Genomic DNA, 12,240 nt, shown 5'->3' on the forward strand with positions numbered 1-12,240 from the left:
TTATCATATGATAAGATAACACCGCCGCTGCCCACTGCTTCCCTCACCTCCCAGGAGGTGATCAAGGGTGATGGGTCAAATGCAGAGAATAATTTTGTCACATCTAGTATGTGTGTGACAGTCACTGGTACTTTAAAGGCCTACTGAAACTACCGACCATGCAGTCTGATAGTTTATATATCAATGATGAAATATTAACATTGCAACACATGCCAATACGCCCGGTTTAGTTTAATAAATTGCAATTTTAAATTTCCCGCGGAGTTTCTTGTTGAAAACGTCGCGGAATGATGACGCGTGCGCGTGACGTCACAGACTGTCAGGAAATATTAGCGCACCACCATTTGCGGCTAAAAGTCATCTCTTTTCATCGCGCAATTAAACAGTATTCTGGGCATCTGTGTTGCTGAATCTTTTGCAATTTGTTCATTTAATAATGGAGACTATAAAGAACAATGCTGTTGGTGGAAAGCGGTGGATTGCAGCTGTCTTTAGCACCGAGACATGGCCGGTGTTTCTTTGTTTTTAACACGGAGCGGTCAAGCGAACATGTTTCTCTACGTCAACCAGCATGTTTTTGGATGGGAAAATTGTGATATATATATATATATATATATATATATATATATATATATATATATATATACATATGTATATATATATATATATATATATATATTACCGGAGACATCATTGGATTATTCGTCCTCCTGCAGTAGCTGTTTAAAAGGCAGCTGTGAGCTTGGCTCCTGGGCTTCTCTCTGAGACACTGCATGTTCACCGCAGCCATCCGACCTCGAGGTATGTCTTTACAATCTCACTAAAACACTATTAAAACAATAAGTGTGATGTCTCGGTGGCATTGTGGTGACGAGTTCTCTCGTGGGTGCAGCAAAGATAGAACACAACGTGAGGGTAAGGATAATGATTTATTTACACACTAAAGAACACTATAAAAAAGACTAGGAAACAAAAAACTTTGCATGAAGGCACTAACAAACAAAACAACAGAACTAGCGTGGAAGCTAGAAAGAACAGAAAGCGCTAGCGTGAGAACTAGGGAAAAGAACAAACAAAATAGAGTGGAAGCTAATCGAGCGCTAATAGTTACCTGGAATACGACGTCATCTGTTGCGTGGGAGCAAACAAGAGTCCAAGACTGAATGTCAAACAAAGGCGGGCATATATAGGGAGATAAATAATCAATGGCAGGTGCGCGTGATCAAAGCAGAGACAGGTGACACTAAATGGGTGACTATGACAACGGAAACAAAACCAGGAAGTGCCACAAAGAACTGAGGAAGACAAATACTAGACAGAATGTGATAACAAACAGAACCAAAACCAGAATATGCCATGATCCAAGACGCGGATCATGACAACAAGCAGATAAGGGATCTTCCAGAATTATCCTAGTAAATGTGTCTAATTACATCTGAAACGCTCACACTGCCGCCGCTTGGAGCCGTCGCTTTTTAATTATTTATTTTTCTAGTCCTTCGCTATCAATATCATCATCGTCCACAAATCTTTCATCCTGGCTCAAATTAATGGGGAAATTGTCGTTTTCTCGGTCCGAAAATAGCTCTTGCTGCTGGAGGCTCCCATTAAAAACAAAGTGTAGTGGTCTTTCTTGAACTATTTGCAAAAAAATATATAAAAATAACTAAAAACTTGTTGAAAAATAAAAAAGTGATTCAATTATAAATAAACATTTCTACACCTAGAAGTAATCATCAACTTAAAGTGCCCTCTTTGGGGATTGTAATAGAGATCCATCTGGATTCATCAACTTAATTCTAAAGATTCCTTAACAAAAAAATAAATCTTTAACATCAATATTTATGGAACATGTCCACAAAAAATCTGGCTGTCAACACTGAATATTGCATTGTTGATTTCTTTTTACAGTTCATGAACTTACATTCATATTTTGTTGAAATATTATTCAATAAATATATATATAAAGGATTTTTGAATTGTTGCTATTTTTTAGAATATTTAAAAAAAATCTCACCTACCCCTTGGCGTACCTTCAAGTACCCCCAGGGGTACGCATACCCCCATTTTAGGCTCCCATTAAAAACAATGTGAGGACGTGAGGAGCCCTCACCCTTGTGACGTCATCGTCTGCGACTTCCTGTAAAGGCAGGGCTTTTTTTTATCAGCACCAAAAGTTGCAATGTTCTCTACTAAATCCTTTCAGCAGAAATATGGCAATATCGCGAATTGATCAAGTTTGACACATAGAATGGACCTGCTATCCCCGTTTGAATAAGACAATCTCATTTCAGTAGGCCTTTAACTAGGGGTGGGCGATATCGCAAATTTGGGTATCGATACCGATCCGATACCGGCCAGTATCGCCGATACCGATACCGGAAATGTCGTCATCTGGTGATTGGGGGGGGGGGGGGGGGGGGGGGGGTGCAGCTTCGGGGTATCGATACTTTTGAAAAACAAATTTGTACTTTTCCCTTTATTAATTGATTATGATAAAATATTTATTACAAAAGTATTATCAATAGCAATAAAGTAATGCAAATAAGGTGCAAACAACTACTGAACCTGGCTTGTCGCCTCAAAACACACAAACACTTAAGGTAAATAACAAAACTCTAGTTATTGAACAAAGTTGTAAACATGAACACAAAACAAAAGAACTGAGAAATTCAAATAAAAAAGTAATAATATCAATCACAATAAAGTAAGTAGTGCAAATAAGGTGAAAACAAATACTGAACTTGGCTAGTCGCCTCACAACACACAAGAACTTCAGTAAAAAAGAAAACACTAGTTATTAAACAGTTGTAAAAATGAACACCAAACAAAAGAACTGAGAAATTCTTATCGTTATTTTAGTGCAATAAAATACTTTACAGTTTACAACCAAGACATCAAGTCGCACTGGAAACGCAAGTGTGTGTGCGTGCGTGTCCGAGTGAACCACGGAGCGAATTATACTGATGTGTGTGCGCAAACGCACTAAGCGTCATGTTAATTGTATTTATTTTATTTTGGGTTGAAGATGAATTTTTAAAGTGTTTTTAAATCTCGTCCGCGACCCTTCACTAGGGAGGTGGGTGGAGTGGTGAGGAGCGCTGTGCTCACATTTTTTTTTTAATCGGAGTGATTCGCTTAATTTGGTGAAGTATCGATACCATCACGCCAATATCGATACGATACCGATACTCACCAAGTATCGATACTATCGATACGCCCAGCCCTACCTTTAACTTTAACCAGAACTCTCCAAAATAACAACTGTTAAATTAAAAATAACAAAATCAATTTAATGAATTAAGTAACCATTATTTGTTGACATTTTGTTTCAAAGCCAAAGTGAGCCACAGCAGTGGCATGAAAGAGCCGCATGTGGCCCCAGAGCCGCGGCTTGCAGACCCCGGCTCTATACACTCTACACGAGACGGGGCTTTGTGTGAGGTGAATAAAAAGTTATGACTGAATGCGAGCGGAAGACATTCGGTGGCGGCTCGCTTCAAAAAGCCGTGGGAGACTTCGAGTGTTTATCTTCAGAAATTAAGCATCGGGGAAAAAATGTGTAGCCGAGAGGTGTGAGAAAGTGGGCAGGTGGGAAAGCGGCGAGAAACTCAATGGCTAAATGTAAAAAAAACTTTTTGAGGCAAGTCGGGACAAAGTAGCGGGGGTGGGGGGAAGGGAAAAGAGGCCGAGATTGACACTCCAATGTAAATAGGCAGAGTAGGAATGAAAGAGGCGGATTCCTCAAAAGGCCCTTCAATATGTATGAGGGCGGCTCCGTAGATGGAGAGCGGCGACGCAGGCTGCCGTTGAAAGGGAAAAGAGCCCTTCTGCTTGTCAGTGGACTTTACTGTCGCACCCGAGAAGGACGACCACCCAGAGAGCGTGTTTACATCGACACGACATGACACAACAACACAACAACTGTCTGTGAGGCTTCAATGAGCTGTCTCCTCAAGCTGGCGATGACATAATCTCAACGCAACACACTGAGTGCGTGGAGAAATACTTAAAGGGGAACATTATCACCAGACCTATGTAAGCGTCAATATATACCTTGATGGTGCAGAAAAAAGACCATCTATTTTTTTAACCGATTTCCGAACTCTAAATGGGTGAATTTTGGCGAATTAAACGCCTTTCTGTTAATCGCGCTGGAGGCGATGACGTCAGAATGTGACGTCGCCGAGGTAACACACCCACCATTTTCATTTTCAACACATTACAAACACCGGGTCTCAGCTCTGTTATTTTCCTTTTTTTTGACTATTTTTTGGAACCTTGGAGACATCATGCCTCGTCGGTGTGTTGTCGGAAGGTGTAACAACACTAACAGGGAGGGATTCAAGTTGCACCACTGGCCCGAAGATGCGAAAGTGTCTGCCGCCAGACCCCCATTGAATGTGCGGGAGTGTCTCCACATTTGACCGGCGATGCTAAGGCAGACATGGCACAGAGATGTATGGATAACCTGCAAATGCATTTGCAACGATAGTCAACGAAATCACAAAGGTGAGTTTTGTTGATGTTGACTGCCAGCTAATCGATGCTAACATGCTACGCTAATCGATGCTAACATGCTATTTACCGGCGGTGCTAAAGCAGACATGGCACAGAGATGTATGGATAACCTGTAGATGCATTTGCAACTATATTACGTTTCCTTCCACCCACATTTAATGCGAAAAAAAAACACTTACCAATCGACAGATTTAAGTTGCTCCAGTGTCAAAAGATGCAAAAGTCCTGATCGTTTGGTCCGCACATTTTACCGGCGATGCTAACCCAGCTATTCGGCCATGCTATGGCTATGAATAGCGTCAATAGCTATTCGCTCAATAGCTTCAGTTTCTTCTTCAATATTTTCATACTCCAACCATCTGTTTCAATACATGCGTAATCTGTTGAATCGCTTAAGTCGCTGAAATCCGAGTTTGAATCCGAGCTAATGACACTATATCTTGCTGTGGTATTCCCATTGTTTGTTTACATCGGCAGCACTGTGTGACGTCACAGGGAAATGGCCAGTGTCTTCGCAGAGAGCCAAAAATAAGGCACTTTAAAGCTTTATTTAGGGATATTCCGAGACCGGTAAAATTTTGAAAAAAACTTCAAAAAATACAACAAGCCACTGGGAACTGATTTTTATTGTTTTTAACCCTTTTGAAATTGTGATAATGTTCCCCTTTAATACATCACGACGTATCATAGCAATGCCATGCAAGTATGACTTTTAAGGTTTGCAAGGACGACAACTGATCCGATTGGACACTTTGCAAGGTCTGTCATTGTCATTTTTATGTGTTATTTTGCCTTGTCTTTTTGAAGAAAACCAATCCGAGATATAAAAACAACTACGAAAATTACATAAAATAAAAAATATATCCGCAGTTCCATGATCGACTTTGTAGTTGTGTCATCGGATTTGCGGCCTCATGTTTTGGACACTCGGGTGAAGAGAGGGGCGGAGCTTTCTACCGATCACCACCTGGTGGTGAGTAGGCTGCGATGGTGGGGGAGGATGCCGGACAGACCTGAGGGCTTGCTGGGAACATCTGACAGAGTCTCCTGTCAGAGAAAGTTTCAATTCACACCTCCGGAAGAACTTTAAACATGTCACGAGGGAGGTGCGGGACATTGAGTCCGAGTGGACCATGTTCCGCACCTCTATTGTCGAAGCGGCTGATTGGAGCTGTGGCCGCAAGGTTGTTGGTGCCTGTCAGGGCGGTAATCCTAGAAGCCGTTGGTGGACACCAGCGGTGAGGGATGCCGTCAAGCTGAAGAAGGAGTCCTATCGGGTTCTTTTGGCTCATAGGACTCCGGAGGCAGTGGACGGGTACCGACGGACCAAGTGGTGTGTGGCTTCAGCGGTCACAGAGGCAAAAACTCGGACATGTGAGGTGTTCGGCGAAGCCATGGAAAACGACTTCCGGGCGGCTTCGAAGCGATTCTGGACCACCATACGCCGCCTCAGGAAGGGGAAGTGGTACAATGTCAACACCGTGTATGGTGCGGATGGTGTTCTGCTGACTTCGACTGCGGATGTTGTGGATCGGTGGAGGGAATACTTCGAAGACCTCCTCAATCCCACCAACACGTCTTCCTATGAGGAAGCAGTGCCTGGGGAATCTGTGATGGGCTATCCTATTTCTGGGGCTGAGGTTGCTGAGGTAGTTAAAAAGCTACTCGGTGGCAAGTCCCCGGGGGTGGATGAGATCCGCCCGGAGTTCCTTAAGGCTCTGGATGCTGTGTGTCTGGATTGGTAGACCGGGGTGGTGGTCCCTCTCTTTAAGAAGGGGGACCTTAGGGTGTGTTCCAACTATCGTGGGATCACACTCCTCAGCCTTTCCGGTAAGGTTTATTCAGGTGTACTGGAGAGGAGGCTATGCCGGATAGTCGAACTTCGGATTCAGGAGGAACAGTGTGGTTTTCGTCCTGGTCGTGGAACAACTATCGTGGGATCACACTCCTCAGCCTTTCCGGTAAGGTTTATTCAGGTGTACTGGAGAGGAGGCTATGCCGGATAGTCGAACTTCGGATTCAGGAGGAACAGTGTGGTTTTCGTCCTGGTCGTGGAACTGTGGACCAGCTCTATACTCTCGGCAGGGTTCTTGAGGGTGCATGGGAGTTTGCCCAACCAGTCTAGATGTGCTTTGTGGACTTGGAGAAGGCTTTCGACCGTGTCCCTCGGAAAAGTCCTGTGGGGAGTGCTCAGAGTGTATGGGGTATCGGACTGTCTGATTGTGGCGGTTCGCTCCCTGTACGATCAGTGTCAGCGCTTAGTCCACAATGCCGGCAGTAAGTCGGACACGTTTCCAGTGAGGGTTGGACTCCGCCAAGGCTGTCCTTTGTCATCGATTCTGTTCATAACTTTAAGAATTTCTAGGCGCAGTCAAGGCGTTGAGGTGTTCCGGTTTGGTGGCCGCTGGATCAGGTTTCTGCTTTTTGTAGATGATGTGGTCCTGATGGCTTCATCTGGCCGGGATCTTCAGCTCTCACTGGATCGGTTCGCAGCCGAGTGTGAAGCGACCGGAATGAGAATCAGCACCTCCAAGTCCGAGTACATGGTTCTCGCCCGGAAAAGGGTGGAGTGCCATCTCCGGGTTGGGGAGGAGACCCTGCCCCAAGTGGAGGAGTTCAAGTACCTAGGAGTCTTGTTCACGAGTGAGGGAAGAGGGGATCGTGAGATCGACAGGCCGATCTGTTGTGGTGAAGAAGGAGCTGAGCCGGAAAGCAAAGTTCTCAATTTACCGGTCGATTTACGTTCCCATCCTCACCTATGGTCATGACACAAAGCTCATGACCGAAAGGATAAGATCACGTGTACTAGCGGCCAAAATGAGTTTCCTCCGCCGGGTGGCGGGGCTCTGCCTTAGAGATAGGGAGAGAAGCTCTGCCATCCGGGAGGACCTCAAAGTAAAGCCGCTGCTCCTCCACTTCGAGAGGAGCCAGCTGAGGTGGTTCGGGCATCTGGTCAGGATGCCACCCGAACGCCTCCCTAGGGAGGTGTTTAGGGCACGTCCAACCGGTAGGAGGCCCCGGGGAAGACCCAGGACACGTTGGGAAGACTATGTCTCCCGGCTGGCCTGGGAACGTCTCAGGATCCCTCGGGAAGAGCTGGACGAAGTGGCTGGGGAGAGGGAAGTCTGGGCTTCACTGCTAAGGCTGCTGCCCCCGCGACTCGACCTCGGATAAGCTGAAGATGGATGGATGGATGGCAATCCGAGATATAAAAAACAACTAAAAAAATTACATACAATAAAAAAAAGATATATAAAATGGTTTCCCTTTTGCGTTCAGTATATTGAAGTCATCTGGAAGAAAAACTGTTATATGCCATTAAAAAGATATACAATAATAAGAAAAATGTCACAAACATGCATGGAAGCATGACATGATCCCAGGATACAGAGACGGCAGGTGATGTGCAGGTTACAAGGTCCTTTTGTAGGGACAGAACTTAAGTAGTAAACAGAAGTAGAGAGGCGCTGTGCAATGCACCAGCAGTGTCTATGAAACAACGCTGGCAGGTAAACCCTCCTGACTAGTAATCCGAAGCAGGTGGGTCTCCGGATCACTAAGGATCTAAGGACCTGGTGGTAGCTTACCACAACCAGGTGTGAATGAATGATGGGTTCCCACTTCTCTGTGAGCGCTTTGAGTATATAACAATAGAAAAGCGCGATATAAATCTAATCCATTATTATTATTATTATTATTAATCAGGGAACAAGTGTGCAAATCCGAGCTCAAGCAGGAAGTACAAACACGGCACTAGGAGTGCTGGGCAGGAATAAAAACACCAAAGAAACGCAAAACTGTCACGACAGACAGTTCCAAATTTTTTTTTTTTAAATTACTAATTAGAAAGCATTTACATGTTTTTTGTATATTTTTGGTTTTATTTGAGCGAGTCTTTGACTTCGGCATTTAAATATTTTTTTTTCGTGCAGGGGCCCACAACCACAGTGGTTTAATCTCATGATTTGTAATCAATGTTTTTTTTTTTTTTTAAACAGTATTCAGCCATTAGATTAGATAGTACTTTATTATTATGCAATTAACGAAACAAACAAGTGCATTGAACGCATCACCGTCAGGATTAACACTACTAGCTTTCGGGGCACAATTTCATTCGTGTGATATGTAAACATTACAGGACATTATGAATGTGCTTTTTATTACATTATATATATATATATATATATATATATATATATATATATATATATATATATATATATATATATATATCCATCCATCCATCCATCCATTTCTACCGCTTATTCCCTTTTTGGGGTCGCGGGGGGCGATGATGTAATAAAAAGCACATTCTTTTTATTACATTATTCACAGAGTGCATCACACTAATATATATATATATATATATATATATATATATATATATATACACATACATATATACACATACATATATACATATATACAGTGTGTATATTAAACATTAATGGAGGTTTTTCGATGTTTTTCAGAGCACTTTATAGGCAAAATAGATCGAATCCTCATCACCTGCCTTGTTAGACACCTTTTGGCAAGAAAAAAAAGAAGAAATACGGTATATTATATTTATATAGCGCTTTTCTCTAGTGACTCAAAGCGCTTTTTCATAGTGAAACCCAATATCCAAGTTACATCTAAACCAGCGTGGGTGGCACTGGGGGCAGGTGGGTAAAGTGTCTTGCCCAAGGACACAACGGCAGTGACTCGGATGGCGGGAGCGGGGATCGAACCTGAAACCCTCAAGTTGCTGGCACGGCCGCTCTACCAACCGAGCTATACCGCCCATCATATTCATAGCCGTATGTGTAGCTCTCAGTTTGCACACACAGGCAAAAAAGTGCTTTCAAAACTGTGATAAGTGTTAATAAATCACATTCCGTGTGCAAGGTAATTATAATTGCATCTTCCAGAATCGTAGGCGTTTTGATGATAAGCATATATTCGGCATATTAGTGAAAGACAGAGTTGCTAAATTAGTTACACTCCTTATTCTGCTCACTTAAGAGATGTTATCCACTCTGCACATGTTAAGTAGATCACCTTTGCTTATGCTATCAAGTTTGCACAGGCTTGAGTCCAGTGCTTTAGGCTCTAAGTATGCTGTCACATTACAGAATAAATGTGGATGCTCAATCTTCAGCACTTATACACTTCGACGGACATCCTGACCAGCTGCCTGGACGACCTCATCTGGCTCCTCTCAATGTGGAGAGCTCCTTCCAAAACACAGAGCTACTCCCTATAAATAAGGGGTGGAAACTCATTTCGGCCTCTTGTACCCGTGATCTTGTCCTTTCGGCCATAAACCAAAGCTCATGACAATAGGTGAGGATATGTACGTAGATCGACTGGTAAATTGAGAGCTTCGCCTTCCGGCTCAACTCTTTCTTCACCACGACGGATCGCTACAGAGTCCGCATCATCCGCCTGTCAATCTCACGATCCACTCTTCCCTCATGCGTGAACAAGACCAAGAGGTACTTGAACTCCTTCACTTGGGACAAGATTTCCTCCCCAATCAGGAGATGGCACTCCACCCTTTTCCGGGAAAAAACTACGGACTCGGAGGTGCTGATTCCTGTCCCAGTGGCTTCACGCTCGACTGCGAATTGAACCAGGGAGAGCTGAAGACCCTGGCCGGATTAATCCAGCAGGACATCATCATCGGCAAAAAGCAGAGACCTAATCCTGCAGCCACCAAACCGGATCCCCTCAACGCCCTGACTGCGTCTACAAATTCTGTATATAAAAGTTAGGAATAGAACCCCGTGACAAAAGGCAGCCCTGGCGGAGTCCAAACCTCACTGGGAATGTGTCCGACTTACTGCCGTCAATGCGGACCAAGCTCTGGCACCGGTCATGCAGGGACAAACCGCCTAATTTGAGCACTCCCCACAGGACCTCCCCAAGGACACGGCCGAATGCCTTCTCCAAGTCCACAAAACACATGTAGACTGATTGGGTAAACTCCCATGCTCCCTCGAGGATCCTGCCGAGAGTATAGAGCTGGTCCACAGTTCCACAACCAGGACGAAAACCCCACTGCTCCTCCTGGATCCGAGGTACTACTATCCGGCGTAGCCTCTTTTAGAGTACACCTGATTATACCTACACACAAAATCCTCATCTAACCCCCTTTTCAGTTGTGCACGCAGTCTTAGTACAAACCCTGTTTCCATATGAGTTGGGAAATTGCGTTAGATGTAAATATAAACGAAATACAATGATTTGCAAATCCTTTTCAACCCATATTCAGTCGAATCCACTACAAAGACAAGATATTTGATGTTCAAACTCATAAACTTAACTTAGAATTTCATGGCTGCAACACGTGCCCAAGTAGTTGGGAAAGGGCATGTTCACCACTGTGTTTCATCACCTTATCTTTTAACAAACCTCAATAAACCTTTGGGAACTAAGGAGACACATTTTTGAAGCTTTTCAGGTGGAATTCTTTCCCATTCTTGTTTTACATACAGCTTAAGTTGTTCAACAGTCCGGGGTCTCCGTTGTGGTATTTTACGCTTCATAATGCGCCACACATTTTCAATGGGAGACAGGTCTGGACTAGAGGCAAATCAGTCTAGTACCCGCACTCTTTTACTATGAAGCCACGCTGTTGTAACAAGTGACTTGGCATTGTCTTGCTGAAATAAGCAGGGGCTCCATGATAACGTTGCTTGGATGACAACATATGTTTTTCCAAAACCTGTATGGACCTTTCAGCATTAATGGTGCCTTCACAGATGTGTAAGTTACCCATGCCTTGGGCACTAATACACCCCCATACCATCACAGATGCTGGCTTTTCAACTTTGCGCCTATAACAGTCCTGCTGGTTCTTTTCCTCTTTGGACCGGAGGACACGACGTTCACCGTTTCCAAAAAACAATTTGAAATGTGGACTCCTCAGACCACCTTTCCACTTTGTATCAGTCCATCTTAGGTGAACTCGGGCCCAGCGAAGCCGGCGGCGTTTCTGGGTGTAGTTGTCAAATGGCTTTCGCTTTGCATTGTAGAGTTTTAACATCCACTTACAGATGTAGCGACAAACTGTAACAACTGGTTTTCTGAAGTGTTCCTGAGCTCATGTGGTAATATCCTTTACACACTGATGTCACTTTTTGATGCAGTACCGCCTGAGGGAACGAAGGTCTGTTATATCATGGCTTACGTGCAGTTATTTCGCCAGATTCTCTGAACCTTTTGATGGTATTACGGACCGTAGATGGTGAAATTCCTAAATTCCTTGCAATAGCCCGTTGAGAAATGTTGTTCTAAAACTGTTAGACAATTTGCTCACAAAGTGTTGACCGTTTCCCAATCCTTGTTTCTGAATGACTGAGCATTTCACGAAAGCTGCTTTTATAGCCAATCATGGCACCCACCGGTTCCCAATTAGCCTGCACACCTGTGGCATTTTCCAAATAAGTGTTTGATGAGAACTCCTCAACTTTATCAGTATTTATTACCATCCTTCCCAACCTATTTGTCACGTGTTGCTGGCATTAAATTCTAAAGTTAATGATTATTTGATTAATTTAAGTACCCCCTATTTAGAGCAAAGCATTTTTGGTTGAAAAAAAAATAGATAAAGAAGTAAAATACAGCACTATGTCACCAGATTCTGATTTATTAAATTGTATAACAGTGCAAAATAATGCACATTTGTAGTGGTCTTTCTTGAACTATTTGGAAAAAAATATATAAAAATAACTA

Source organism: Nerophis ophidion, linkage group LG04 (assembly GCF_033978795.1).
Source record: "Nerophis ophidion isolate RoL-2023_Sa linkage group LG04, RoL_Noph_v1.0, whole genome shotgun sequence".
Classification (NCBI taxonomy): Eukaryota; Metazoa; Chordata; class Actinopteri; order Syngnathiformes; family Syngnathidae; genus Nerophis; species Nerophis ophidion.